The sequence below is a fragment of the Salarias fasciatus genome, chromosome 3 (genome assembly GCF_902148845.1).
Source record: "Salarias fasciatus chromosome 3, fSalaFa1.1, whole genome shotgun sequence".
Lineage (NCBI taxonomy): Eukaryota > Metazoa > Chordata > Actinopteri > Blenniiformes > Blenniidae > Salarias > Salarias fasciatus.
This window is the reverse complement of record NC_043747.1, coordinates 26,983,158-26,998,636: the sequence shown is the minus strand read 5'-3', so window position 1 is coordinate 26,998,636 and position 15,479 is coordinate 26,983,158. Positions and strand designations below refer to the sequence as shown.

Genomic DNA, 15,479 nt, shown 5'->3' with positions numbered 1-15,479 from the left:
TAATTTAAATGTCACATCAGACTGTTCTGAAAATTTGTGAGTGACATCCTGGGCTGGCCTACCATCAACTGAAAGTGAAATGGTTTGTGGATATCACAGGGATTTTTTTTTCATAATTTTTCAAATGAGGGTAAGTATAATCCCGGAATAGCCATTTTAGAAGGCCTCTTATTTTGAAATGCCACATCAGATTACTCTGATATTAGGTGGGTGACATGCTGGGAAGGTCTACTGTCATCCTGAGGTGAAATGGTTTGTAGATATCAAAAGGATTTTTTTATATGAATTTTTTAATTTAGGGTAAATTTAATCCAAGATGTTCTATTTTTGGAGGGCTCTTATTTTGAAATTCCACATCAGATTGCTCTGAAATTTGTTGAGTGACATCCTGAGATGGTCTACTGTCAGCGTGATGTGAAATTGTTTGTGGATATCAGAGGAATTTTTTTATATGATTTTTTGAAGTTAGTGAGAAAAAAATCGCAGAATTGATGTTTTTGGAGGGCTCTTACTTTGAAATGCAACATCAGATTGCTCTGAAGTTTGGTAAGTGAAATCATGGGATGGTCTACTGTCATCCTGAGGTGAAATGGTTTGTGGATATCAAAAGAATTTTTTTATATAATTTTTTTTAATTTAGGGTAAATCTAATCCCAGGTATGATATTTTTGGAGGGCTCTTATTTTGAAATGCCACACCAGATTACTCTGGAATTAGGTGAGTGACATCCTGGGGTGGCCTATTGTCAGCCTGAGGTGAAATTGTTTGTGGATATCAAAAGGATTTTTTTATATGAATTTTTTTATTTTAGGGTAAATTTAATCCAAGAAGTTCTATTTTTGGAGGGCTCTTACTTTGAAATGCAACATCAGATTGCTCTGAAATTTGTGGACTGACATCATGGGAAGGTCTACTGTGATTCTGCGGTGAAATGGTTTGTGGATATCAGAGGGATCTTTTTATATGATTTTTTGAAGTTCGTGAGAAAAAAAATCAGAGAATTGATGTTTTTGGAGGGCTCTTACTTTGAAATGCAACATCAGATTGCTCTGAAGTTTGGTAAGTGACATCATAGGAAGGTCTGCTGTCATCCTGAGGTGAAATGGTTTGTGGATATCAGAGGAATTTTTTTATGTGATTGTTTTTAAAGTAGTGGGGGAAAAAAAATCGCAGAATTGATGTTTTGGAGGGCTCTTATTTTGAAATACCACATCAGATTGCTCTGAAGTTTGGTAAGTGACATCATGGGATGGTCTAGTATCATCCTGAGGTGAAATGGTTTGTGGATATCAGAGGGAGTTTTTTATGTGATTTTTTTAAAATGAGGGTAAGTATAATCCCAGAAGTGATGTTTTTGGAGGGCTCTTACTTTGAAATGCAATATCAGATTGCTCTGAAGTTTGGTGAGTGACATCGTGGGAAGGTCTGCTGTCATCCTGAGGTGAAATGGTTTGTGGATATCGGAGGGAGTTTTTTATGTGATTTTTTTTAAAGTAGTGGGGAAAAAATCACAGAATTGATGTTTTTGGAGGGCTCTTATTTTGAAATACCACATCAGATTGCTCTGAAGTTTGGTAACTGATATCATGGAAAGGTCTACTGTGATCCTGAGGTGAAATGGTTTGTGGATATCAGAGGGATCTTTTTATATGATTTTTTGAAGTTAGCAAGAAAAAAATCGCAGAATTGATGTTTTTGGAGGGCTCTTACTTTGAAATGCAACATCAGATTGCTCTGAAGTTTGGTAAGTGACATCATGGGAAGGTCTGCTGTCAGCCTGAGGTGAAATGCTTTGTGGATATCAGAGGGATTTTTTATATTTGTAAATCCAGCTGTACAGTGACATGTGCCTGCCTGCGCTGTTACCGTAATGCCTAGTGTAAGCGCGCACCGCGGCACTTCGTTTTTTTCACAGAGGGATGGCTTTACCGCAGTCGCTGTCTGAACAACCCCGCCTGCTCCGCTCCAAGTGTGTGTGTGTGTGTGTGTGTGTGTGTGTGTGTGTGTGTGTGTGTGTGTGTGCGCGCGCGCACGTCGCGCAACAAAGTATTATCATAGTACTGTGTGCAAAGCGCTGGTGCCATGAGAAACAGTGAACCCCGGACATTTCCTTGAATTAAACAAAACCCGCCCGGACGCTCCGGACAGGACATGTCCGGGTAAAAGAGGACTATGGTCACCCTCATCTAGTTGGTCAAACGTGTTAACCTGTGGAGACGCAGAGAGACACTGAGGCTAATTAAAACTCACCTTTTCCTCACCAGCAGTCAGGATGGAGCAGAGATCTCTGGAGACACAGGCGGAGTTTCACACGTCTGGAGTTAGAACGCTGCTTTGACAGCAGAACAATCAGAAGAATGAAACAAACCTGGAAAAGTGACGTCGCAACACAACGAGGAAGTCTTCTCTCCAGCAGGAGGAACAGGGAATGTGGGTGGAGCCTCAAACCCAGCAGGTTGCCAGGTCTGACACTAAATCAGCCTCACAGCTCAAAACTGACTCACTAAACCATGTTTAATGTCCAGCAGTGCTGCTCCCAACACAGTGGGTTCTAATGTTAAAAAACACCTTGATCCTCCACTTGAAACACCACTGTGTTTGCTGGGTGATGAAGGACAGATAGCTGACATATCAAAAGCAAAATTCTCTGTTATTACGGTTGGGATTTCAGTGGCTGCTGGAGTTATCCTCAGACACTGGAAAACTCCCAAAGCCCCGCAGTTGAAAGAATGGGTAAATATGATTATAAAGACTGCTTCATGTATGCTAAACAAGTTGAGTGGCAGGGCTGGGGGGGGGGGGGGGGGGGGGGGGGCACAGCAACTGACTGGGAACATTTCTGATTTCATATTACTGTTAATACCACCCAATGGGATGATACCAATGAAGTGACAACACACTGCTCGGCTGTGTCAATCTTGTCTATGCTGGTGTGTCTGGACAAGGCATCAGCGTCGCCATGCTGTTTACCTTCCCGATGTGTGATTGTGTCGTCACACTCAGTTCAAGGACCCATCTGCTGCGTCTGCCAGTGGGATCATTGTCCACTGGGGTTTTCTTCAGGCTGAGCAGGGGGCTTATGATCTGTGATAACAATTACAATCATTTAAGAAATAGTTCTTTTATCTTGTCAAACATGTTGTGAATCTGAATGTGGTGAATCTGAGCCAAACATGAAAAGTCAAGGTGTTGACGCTGCACAAGGAGAATTTATTGAGGATGGCAGAGGATACACACACAAATCAGCTGATTGAGAGCAAGTCTGTTGCTCCGAGGAAAACTCAACCCAACTCTGCATAATTTCAGTCAACCCTAAGTCATACAGACATATGACGAGAATAGCAGGTGTTGTTTCTCGGATGGGAGTTCATGAATCCAAGGTGACTTCAGGCTAAACAGTGCGTCCTTCACACTGTGTCTCAGAGAACTTGAAAACAAAACATTATTCCTCATCAGCCTGTATTCACAATATATTACATTAATATCAAAGAGTCTTGAATAAGGATCAAATAAACAAAGAAAAAGTTGTTCCTGATCTTTCATATTTCCACTCACTCAGTGTTGAGTCTCACTAACCTTTGTTGTTTCTCTCATTAAAGTTTCCTGTTTCTGGAAACTTCTGAGACAAAACAGTGTTCATTTCACATTTCATGCAGTTCTGTATTTTCTTCTCTCCTACTTTTCGAAGTGTAACCATGCCAGCTGCTGGTGCTGGCAGGTTCAGTTCTGTCCTTTGACTCTGCGTTGTGTTTTTTTGTTTTCTTTAATAACGAGGACAGAGACGATTGTCGAGATTTCGCCCCACGACGGCCGTTTATTGCTGCAATGACAATGAATGAAAGTGCTGGTCAGCCGTCACAATGACTCTACGGTCGGGCACAAACACAATCCCCTCAAACGTGAACAACCTCGAACTCACTCAAAAATATATGAACAATATATACATATTTACCTGCAATGACAATGAATGAAAGTGCTGGTCAGCCGTCACAATGACTCTACGGTCGGGCACAAACACAATCCCCTGCGAGAGAATCCAAAAGTTGTAATGCTATATTATTAATTACAATAGCCACATCATTTTAAACTTTCCCAACTACAGAGCGCAAGGACCCGACTCACCTCAAACGTGAACAACCTCGAACTGACGGGATCAGCGTTGATGCATGATCACGTCAGCAGGAGGAGGCGTTCAAGAGCCATCGTGCGACTCGTAGAAGTGACGGCAAGTGGAAATAATGAACTAACTCGTTACAGAAGCACATTCACCTGTCAGAGATAAAATCCCTGAGGAGTCAGGAAAAAGGACACGCACGCATGGATATCTGGGCCCTGAGGGCCTCTCTGGCCTGCTTCTGGCCTTCTCAGGGGTCAGAGGTCAAATATGCATGAACACCTTCACTATCACTATTACATTTGCATGATCACGCTGATCTTTAGTCACTCTTCACATTCTACCTGTGGACTCAGGTACCTTGTTTTCCTGTGGAGGGTTAGACTAATGGTGATCTGTAGTAGACCTCTCCTGATGCTGTGTCGTAATATTTACACGATTTCTCAGTTTGCACGCCCCCAGTTCACTACTAGCTATACTCTCCCCCCCAAAAAAAAAAAAAAAATCTGTAAGATTGCAGATTGGTGTTTAATTATAAAAGGAAAAGAAAACTGTTCTGGTTCTGTCAGTCTTTGTGTTAGCTATCGATTTTTTGTCAGTCTCTCTGTTAGTTATCAGTGCTGTGGTTTCGGATTGTTCTCTGTTAGATGTGATATGTCGTATTGTGACTTTATATATTTTTCATTGTCTCTCTCTTGCTCTCTGAGTGTTTCCGTCCCTGTCCTGTTCAGCAGCCATGCCAGATGCCAGTCTCAAATAAAGGCAGCAGCAGGAGGAGATTCAGTCTCTTCCTGCTGCTAACATTACAATCTGTTTGGACAGTAAAAGGTTTCAATCATACAATATTGTACGAACAGGACAAGGGGAAAAAAACAAACAAAATAAAAACAAAGGCACAAAGGTCGAAACTAAACATGGTGCTGAAATATGATCTGAACACACTTGAGGAAGCAGTTTTCATTCCTGACGCACACTCAAAAATGCACGCACGCAGGCACACATGCCCCCCCCCACACACACACACGCGCAAAGAAACAACCACGTGTGTGAGTGAGTGAGTGAGCGAGCGAGCGAGCGAGCGTGCGTGCGTACGTGCGTGCGTGAGTGAGTGTGTTCCTCACAGTCACGTGATTTCCCAGAAACCGTCAGGAAGCAAGTTTATTTCCACTCTAAAATCCACATCTGTATGTCAAGAAATGTTAAAAACCAATAAAATAAAATAAAATACAACATTCTGGGGGTAAATCATCTGAAACCAGTGGATTAATTGGGCCTATTTCATTGTTCCTATATTCACATTCAATGCAAAGTGGAGTTTAAATAAATAACCACATAAACTGTCTTCATGCAGTGAAATATGATCAGTTTCTCCTCACTTCACCGCCAGCAGGGGGAGCCCTGCAGTGAATCCATTCCACTGAACGGCCTCGTCACTGGGAATCCAGTGCAGGTTTCCCCCCTCACCTTACAGACAGTCCCTGCTGCTGTCAACTTTTAAAACACGAGGAGATGAGAAGAAGAGCGTGAAGGGATTGATGAAGAATGGATATTTGAACTCCTCCCACACTGTGAGGTTGTGAATGTTGCTTCGCTGTTATTTGACTCTCTGTCTCCATCCTCAGGCCCTGCATCACTGAACACACCGTCCTCTGAAAAAAGTGTTGATCAAATTCAGATGAACAACTCAACACTGAATACAGAAACTCATGGAAAACATATTTTAGACACTGACCTGAATCATAATTGAAAGTCTGTAATTTCTTTAGTTTGCCATGAACGTGTATAGACTTGATACAAGAGAGTTTTGTCAAAACATCACAACACGGTGATCCACAACTGTGACCAAACCAGGCCCTTGAAAGGTCTCTCACCTGGTCGACTGTGGTCTTCAGTCTGAATGTCTTTGAACTGTACTTCTCTCTGGACACAGTATGAATCAAGAAAATGTAGTCTGTGCTGAGAAAACTGAACAAAGTCCTGATGCTTGACTTAACATGCAGAAAAACAAAAGATAATATTCAAATAGGATTAGATTCTTATCAATAAATGTTCATTTCTGTACAAACGTCTAAGTTCAATCTCATCCAGTGATTTCCCTGCAGAGTGGAAAGATGTCTTTTTTCCACTGACTCAAGCATTTTGGTTACTTTGGCCAGTTGTGTGGTGGGAACTGGTAACCTGTAGAAGTCTCTATGAACACGGAGGTCATGTCCCAGAAAGTCTGCTACTTGATCCAGTTTGCTGTTTGTTCAGATGAAGGACTTGTGACAGTGTGGCCACGTGTTTTCTGAGCTGCTCAGGGTGCTTTGCTCCACACAGGCTGACATTAATATTCAAACAACCCTGCCCTCTGCAGTCGCTCCTTGACTTGGGTCTTCATAAAGAAAGATGTTTGTGGCATCAACACCACATCCGGTTCTTTCACTGCTCAGCAGTGACGGAGCTTCCTCCACTTTCAGTGTGAGCAGAACTGCAACTTTCCTTCCTCTTTTCCCCACAACTTCAATTCTTCTAAAATAGCTGCAGAGCTGTTAGTCTTGAAATCGGCTATCCATTCTAACGTTTCTTTCAGATGGAAAAATTGAAATGAATGATTGAATGAATGAATGGCTTTGGGATATACCAGAATGTAAAACTTGTGAAGAGCAGTGAGCAGTCTCATCTCTGGCTGAGTCACACACACACATGATCAAAGAAAGGCACATAAGTTGAAAGTAAACATGGTGCTGTCCATGGTGCTGAAGTGTCATCTGAACATATGTGAGGAAATTTTAAAATTCAGATTCAGATTCGCAAGCAAAACTTTTGAGTTCAAAACCAAAACTTTTGAATTTGCAAGCAAAACTTTAGAATTCAAAACCAAAGCTTTTTTCTGTTTTGATCTCAAAAGAATAAAACTGGTGGAGTTGCCACTCAAATTATTTTGCTCTCGGGTCGATTCCATTTGATTGAACTATTATTTTTGTATTGCAACTTCATGCTTTTTGGCCTCAACTCTCTTTTTTGGTTGCAAAACTTTTTCTGATTGATTGAATAATAAAGAAACAAAATTATCCCCCCCCACCCCCCACACACACACACACACACACAGAAATGGACAAACAAATAGACAATGGCACCGAAGTTGAACGGAAATATGGAGCTGTCCATGGTTCTGAACTAAAACAACGAACAGAATTGAGCATTTTCTGTCTTACACACTGGAGCAAACACACACGGACAAATAAACACACACACATATATTGAGAGTAAAAATTGCATTTTCCACAGTGCTGAAGAATACAGTCAGTTGAATATTTTGGCTTCCTGAAGCTCACCCACATGCCTGCACGCAGGGTGCTGTCCATGGTGCTGAGCTGTCAACTTAATGGAGTCTCAGATTTTTTTCTGACACACACACACACACACACACACACACACACACACACACACACACACACACACACACACACACACACACACACACACACACACACACACACACACACACACACACACACACACACACACACACACACACTTCAGTCTCAAGTACCATCCCTTTTTGTGCCAGTCTTTCAGCAATTAGAAAAATGAGGAAATTAAATACACAAAGGATAGGGCGAGCAGGAGGCGACTGAGACTTCCTGCTGGTATCAGATCACCTAAACCACCTGCTCCTTTTAATGCACAGTTCAGCACACACAAAGCCACTAACAGCACATTTAAATATCTATAGGATTAGCAAGAGGCGGACTGGTGTTTGAAGAGTACCCTCTTCTGACAGCAGTATCCAAATCTTGCCTCTTTTAATGCACAGTGCAGGACACCAATAAGTTGGTCTATTTTTTTATTTTCCTTTTTTTTTTTGGCACATTTTGAAACCGAGTTAATCTGTTTAATCCACATACGCTTATGTGTGGTTGTACGAACGGGGTATGGTATGAAGGGAATTGAAGTGGCGGTGCCTGGTGTCAATAATACAATGCAGCATTGTAACACAAGTTAATTTCACAGAAGTTCTAATTCGATTCACAGTGCGCATGAGCTTAGCAGTAAAGAATTTTATACATCCTTTTCAACAAGGATGTATACACGTTTAAGTTTATGATTTCAAACTCGGCTTATTTTGTTCTTTTTCTGTTGGTAGAAGCGGCAGTGGTTGTGATTGAGAAATGTGGATTGGGGTGGGGTTAAAAGTTTTTTCTTCTCCCCACTCCCTTTCAGGCAGCCTGATTTAGTGTACAGGACATTTATTTATTTTTTTATTTATTTTTTTGTTTTTGTTTTTCTGTTTTCGCCCATTTTGTTTTTGTTTGAAAATGGCTTGTCCTTTGTGACTATGGTTACATTTCGCCTGAAATAAATTTACTACTACTACTACTACTACACACACACACACAAACACGCATGCACTGCTTGAACACTGCGTGGGGAGAAGACATGACCGAGCAGTAGTCGGTCTCCACGAGCCGTCTTGCACTTCACATTTGAAGTCATCACTTCGGTCTTCCTGCTCACGGAGCGAGTGGACCGGAGTCAAGCCGTTACCTCAGGGTCCCAGGACAGGTCCAGCACCGTCATCCAGCACACATGCCACTTGAGGATCACATTTTTAACTTTTCTTTTTTAGAGAGCTCTATAGTAATTGTTTTGGGTATCCAGGTTTCATTTTCTTTGGACATTTTTTTGGTTGACAAATTACTCGGTCACAGTTGCATTCAAAGTACTATGACGATTAATAACGATCTGGCTATCAAGAACTAAAGAATATTGACGTAATCTTAAAACTTTAACTTAGTTTAAACAGAGGTAGCAAACAAATGCATTAATACATCAAAAGCGTTTCCACAGGGCGTTCTCTTAAAGTTCCTTTTTAGTGACTTTTTCCACTTAAACTTCATCAGCATCTTAAATAAGTATTGATTCTTGTTTAAATCTTGTGATCAGCACAAACTTTGCAGTTTAATGGGGAAAAAAAAAATCATGAAACTTCAAGTTTGCATTTGAAACCAAAATGTCCCAGGCACTCCAGAACAAACATTTCTCCTTTAAGCCAGCAGAGATATTGACACAACCCCCGGTTATTGCAGGGCTTACCAGCTGTCCATCCACAGTTGTTCTTTTGCACAGATTAATCCCAGAGAGGAACACCTCGTTTCATAACCAGTTCGGGAGAGCTGTAACCTGCTTCATGTGCAGGAAGGCTGCAACACAGGTGTTTCCCCCACACCCAGCCGGCTGGGGACATGGACCAGGTGGTGAGTTCCAACTGGTCTTTCTCCTCCTTGATGGGGCCTGGGAGGCGGAGCCAGCTCACAGGTGGTTTTGACAGAACACACTCACACAAATCAACAAACAACCAGACAAAGACACACACACATCGAGAGCAGACAAACGGTGCTGTCCACCCCCGCTGCACACCCACACACACATGTACAAACAGGCATATCGAAACCAAATTGAATTTCTTTTTGTTCATCAGCTTTTTTTTTTTTTCTGCAAACAAGCCATTTTCCAATCCCAGGCAGATTCTCTGAAGCAGACTTGACTTCTTGACTCCAGACCTGGATATGTAGACACAGTGTTCAGGATCCACTGATGGAATCCAGGAATCATTTGATTTGGTCAGAAAAGGAGCTTCACTGTTACTGAAGCAAAGCTCTGAAGTCTGTCATTTTTATAAACTGATTCATGGAGTCAAACACCATCTGTCTTTGTCTGGAACAGATCTGCAACTGTTTTAACATGGAACTCTCCTGGTAACTAGTGAGTCACATCCAGAGGAACCCTGGTTCGATGCTGGACTCTCACAGCTCTTCACACTGCAGATCTTCTGCTGGTTCCTCTGTCACTCACTGCTGGATGAAGCTCTGCCATCTGCTCCACCTGCAGAGAGAAGAGAGGAGATGATCAGAGTCTCTGTGAAGCAGTGAGGACTTCAGTCCTGTTCAGAGCAGCAGTCAGCAGCTCAGAGCTCATGAAGGACCACCACTGTCACACCAACACAACAAGCCTGTGGCTCCTCTGATTGGCTGACCGTGTGTCCTCTGCTGTCCAATCCTGAAGCTGCTCAGCGTTCTCCTCTCACAGCCTCACTGAGAGTCAAACACTGGATCTTTGTTCTCACACTGACTGTGTTTAGTCCAAACCTGCTGAAAGCAGCATGGACTCACTCCAACCATCTACTGACCTCAGAGTCTGCAGGCTGCAGTCTGGACTCTGCTGGAGATCAACCAGCTGCTGCACATCTGGAGCCTGCAGCTGGTTTGAACGCAGGTCAAGGGTCATCAGATTGGAGGGGTTGGACTTCAGAGCTGAGGCCACAGAAGAACAGCTGATCTCTGACAAACTGCAGCTGTCCAACCTGAATAAAGAGAGAAAGCAGCAGAATCACTGAGGAGGAACCAATCAGATGTGTTGATGGAGAAATGAGCAGCTCCACATTACTGAGTCCTGATCAATGAGCTGTTCTGTAGTTGTGGATCTTCATCACACACATCATCCACATGTCAGCACAACATTCACACTCCTCCTCATGTCCACACACACCAGTCAGCTGCTGCTGAGCTCAGTCCACTCTCTCACTGCAGGATCAGAGTCTCAGATCACAGCTGCTGACAAACATTTCTCCTTCTACAACAGGAACAGACAGTCAACTGACCTCAGAGTCTGCAGAACACAGAGTGGACTCTGCAGAAAACCACACAGCTGAGAAACTCCTGAGTCCTGCAGAGGGTTGTAACCCAGATCCAAATGATCCAGATGTTTCAGGAGGGAGGGGTTGGACTTCAGAGCTGAGGCCACAGAAGAACAGCTGGTCTCTGACATCCTGCAGTACCACAACCTGAACAAAGAGAGAAAGAAGTGAGATCGGAGGACAAAGTTTGATGCTGAAGTCATTGAGAGCTGAAGAAGGTTCAGATTCAATCCAGGATCACAGCCAATTTATTTTTTATTTATTTAACCTTTATTTAACCAGGTAGGTCCCACTGAGATTAAAAACCTCTTTCTCAAGGGAGTCCCAATTAAGTGGATATCATGAGATACACTGAACTATGAATTAGGGTCCGAGCCCGTGAGCATCGGGGGGTGAAGGACACTACTGGAATTGATAAAGCAAAATGATCAAGACCAGAATTTGTCCGGAAATTCATCTTTATGAATGGATCCGTCTGAGATGGACGCGTCCCAAATGGCTCATGATCACGGCAAAACGGAGGACAAATAAAGTATTTTCAGGGCTTCTGTGACCTGATAATACAACAATATTTTGACCAGAATTTACCCTGAAATGCATCTTTTACAAAGGGAAGCATCATCTGGAAAGTATCTATTTGTTGAGATTGTCGAGATTTTCTGTAGAAATTGTTTTGTTTTGTGAAAATACACATTTGTATCATGTATACTCTGCACCACAACAACAAAAAATTAAAATTTCAATTTAAAGATCATTTTATCTCTATTTTACTGCTGCGGGACACTCAAGATGAAACTGAGCTGGATGTGGCCCCTGAACTAAAACACGTTAGACCCCCCCGGACGAGAACATGGAGAGAAGAGGAGCCACTGATGCAGCCCAGAGAGAAAGAAGAGAAGAGTTTAGCCGTCTGTTGTTCTGACATATGAATGGACAATGGAGGACAGAAAGTTAGGCTCAAGCATATTATTCCCCCTAAAGAGAATAAATCTCTCCTCATGTGAAACTGGTAGGGGGCAATCCCTTCAACCCCACCCCACCCCCCCATTTGGGAAAATGAAATTGAAGAACTGCAACCTCTTCTACATAGAACTCTAAATCCTTCCACATTTGATGAGTCATTTGTTTTTAACTTTAGTTGTAAATCACAGTTGACATGAGGAGTTAATCCTCTCTAGATGAGACTGATCAGACTGATCCTTGTTGTTCATTTGGTCTTCTTAAGAAGGTTGGAGCTCTGAGGAACTGAAAGAAGAACTATGGTTCTTCTTCTCCCTGATATGATCTTTGATCATTTGGAGAGCTGAATTGATGAAAAGACCAAACAGAAGCAGAGTCCAGTGGAGGACATGTCAACAGCCAAGGTTACTGGACAGAAAGCCAACAAGTCCAGAGTTTGCAGAGTTGCTGAGAGTTTGGAGCTCCAGCTGGGAGATCAGTGACAGCTTGATCCAGGAGAGATCAGCCTGCTTTGAAAGCTGAAGGTCAACATGGAGCGTGTCAGAGGTTCACAGTCAATGATCCACTGCAGCTCCTTTCTTCTTCTAGCAAGCTTTGAAATGTGGAGCTGCACACGGCTCTGCCACAGTCACAGGACTAAAGACCAGAGAAGAAGCTCCGTTTCTCCTGGAGATCCTCAGTGTGGATCACTCTCAGATCAGCCTGATGTCTGACCTTTAGTGTCAACACTACTTTACTGAAACACACTCAAACATGGAGTCTGACCTCAGAGTCTGCAGACCACAGAGTGGACTCTCCAGAAAACCACACAGCTGCTCAACTGCTGAATCCTGCAGATCGTTCACACTCAGGTCCAGATGTTTTAGATGTTTCTGGAGGGAGGGGTTGGACTTCAGAGCTGAGGCCACAGAAGAACAGCTGATCTCTGACAAATTGCAGCCCTCCAACCTGAATAAAGAGAGAAAGAAGTGAGATTAGAGGACAATGTTTTATGTTGAAGTCATTGAGAGCTGAAGAAGGTTCAGACTGGAAGAGTTTAGAAATGTAAAGTCCAAACAGCTGAAGCCAACAGGAGGAGAAGTGCTCATGTTGGGAATCACATTTATAGAGCGTTTAGTGATCAATAATGATTCATATTTAACAGAGATAGGTAGTGTTGTACTGAAGACCAGTCTCAGTCTGGAGACCGGGCGTTATGAGGCAGTGTTACTTATTAAATTGTGTGTCATCACTCTGAAAGAGCCAAGAATCAAACTGCTGTCACATGATTCACCAATGATTTCTGCTTCTGCTCAGTGATCAGTGTTTGAAAACCTCTGCGACAGTAAATAACCTGCTGTGCTGTGTGAGCTCCCTGCTGCTTTAAAGGTGTAATACAAGATTTTCTATTTGCTTTGTGTTCCGGGTGGATCATCAAAATACCTGGTGGGTCTGTTTGTCAATCATTCTGACGAGCTGCTTTCGATCAAGCCGTTGTGTGCTCGCTCCCAATCACGTTCTGCGTGTTGTGCATTCAGAGTGTTTATGTAGCCGTGAGCTTCGGTTTCAGCTAGTAGCTACTTACCGATGGCGAGTCTGGCATAATGAAACTGTAACTGTTTCGGAAAATAAGCTTTATGAGCGAGGCCGATCGCAGAAACTGTAAACAGAGCCGTGCACGGCGGAGAAGAAGAGGTCGTGCTCGCACACTTCCGCCATTATAGGCGTTTCCTGGGAGAAGCAGGAGAGCCGGGCGGATGGTCTGGCGCATGCGCGTTTCTCAAAAAGTGAGTAACAGACGTTTGGCTTCGTCTTTTCAAGAAAATCCTGTATTAGACCTTTAAGGGCCACACTTCGTAAAAGCAGCAGGCTGTTAGCTTAGCTGTTAGCCACCAACCAATGAGCGAGTTTTGAACGATTTGTTCATCCTCCAACATCACGAGGCGGAACAACATCTCAACTACTGAGATGGTGGAAAGGAGATTTAAGCACTGTGCGTCTTGGACAGAACCAGACAGGTTGTCAGGACACTTGTCTAAAAACTACACTGAATCAGTGTTGAATAAAATGGTTCCGTTAAATTTGGTGTGGTCTCAGTTTTGACTCGGTCTGGATACACCGCGGACTGGGTTTATGTGGTCTGGACTGCAACACTGGAGATAGGTTATTAAAGAACAGGATCCAATACATGAGCTCGTGGACTCCGCCCCTTTTCATTGAAACTGGGGGCCAATTTGTTGATGTGATAAGATAAAATGAACTATGAATTCTAACAAGGCACAAAAACTAAAATCTCAGTATTCGGCCACAGGAAGTATCACGCCAATGAATTTAACTTTATGTGTGATGGAAATCAGCTAGAGGTTGTGCCTTGTTTCAAATATTTAGGAGTTACATTGAAACATAATGGGTCATTGAAGCCAGCTATTAAAGGGTTGCATGATGCAATATTCACTGTCCAGGCAAAGGGCAGAAAACATGACTTGTCACTAGAGGTCATTTTAGATCTCTTTGACAAGCTGGTTACCTCAGTTATGCTGTATGCCTGTGAAGTCTGGGGATTTGAAACTACTGAGTTACTTGAAAGACTGTACCTGCGCTTCTTAAAGAACATGCTGAGAGTGAAAACAAAGACCTGCAACAATATGATATATGGAGAACTGGGTAGGTTCCCCATAGGTATCACTGTTAAACAAAGAATGATTGGGTACTGGGGAAGAATTATGCAAGGCAATAACACAAAATTTATAAAACGAATTTATAATTATCTTCTCCAATCAATTAAAACAAGAGAATTCATCTCTCCATGGCTCCACCAGGTCAAGAGGACTCTGGATGACTGAGGTATGTCCTACATTTGGACCACACAGTCATTCAGCTCCATCCTCTGGCTCAAACTGACTGTGGAACGAATACTGAAAGACCAACACATCCAAAAGTGGCAAAGTGAAATTTGAGAAAGGACTTCCTGTGACTTTTATGCAGAGATAAAAGAAAACTACAGTTCAGAGAAATATTTACTTTGTGAAAACGCGAGGCATAGGCAGGTCATCAGCAACTTTAGAACAAATAATACAAGGACTCCAAAGGTCAGTGGTTGATGCAAAGGACTGGAAAGAAAACTAAGAATCTGTAATCTATGTAATGCTAACTCTGTGAGTGATGAACTGCATGTCGTGCTCGAGTGTACGGATAGAGAAATAACTGCTTCAAGAAGAAAATATTTTGTTTGGTATTATAGAAAAAACCCTCCAAGTACAAGATGACTTGTTTGTTTCAGTCCACAAACATGAGAACTATTTGTAGATTGGGTGCCTTTTTGAAAGGGGTTCTTCCCCTTTTTTGTTGAAGTGTTTGTCTTTCTTTTTGTTCAAGTGTATGGCTTTCTGTCTGTCAGTGAGATGTTTGTGTTCCAGACCATGGGCATGGTGAAGAGCAAATGAAGAATGAAATGAAAATTATTGTCGGAAACCAAGAGCATGGGGGGTGAAGGACACTGTTGGAATTGCTCAGAGAAATTGAAAAAATATACTGTTGGAAAAAGGTAGTTATTATCATTGCTTCATGCTGACACTTACTGACTTATCATGCAATGATACTCATGGCATAGCATGCCAATGCCCTTGTTATGCATATCGTAGAAAATTACTGTAAGCTTGTGTAACCAGAAAGGAATTTATACTATCGGTTGTAACCACCCACCAATTTTCTAATAAGAAGCTTGGAGGTGAGCAGGTCTTCGGAGAT

The 15,479-nt window shown here is 42.5% G+C and overlaps 1 pseudogene; it reads right to left on the bottom strand.

Annotated features, from left to right (window-relative positions):
• LOC115381039 (NACHT, LRR and PYD domains-containing protein 14-like) overlaps positions 1 to 15,479 on the bottom strand; it is an 88,935-nt pseudogene that overhangs the window by 24,977 nt on the left and 48,479 nt on the right.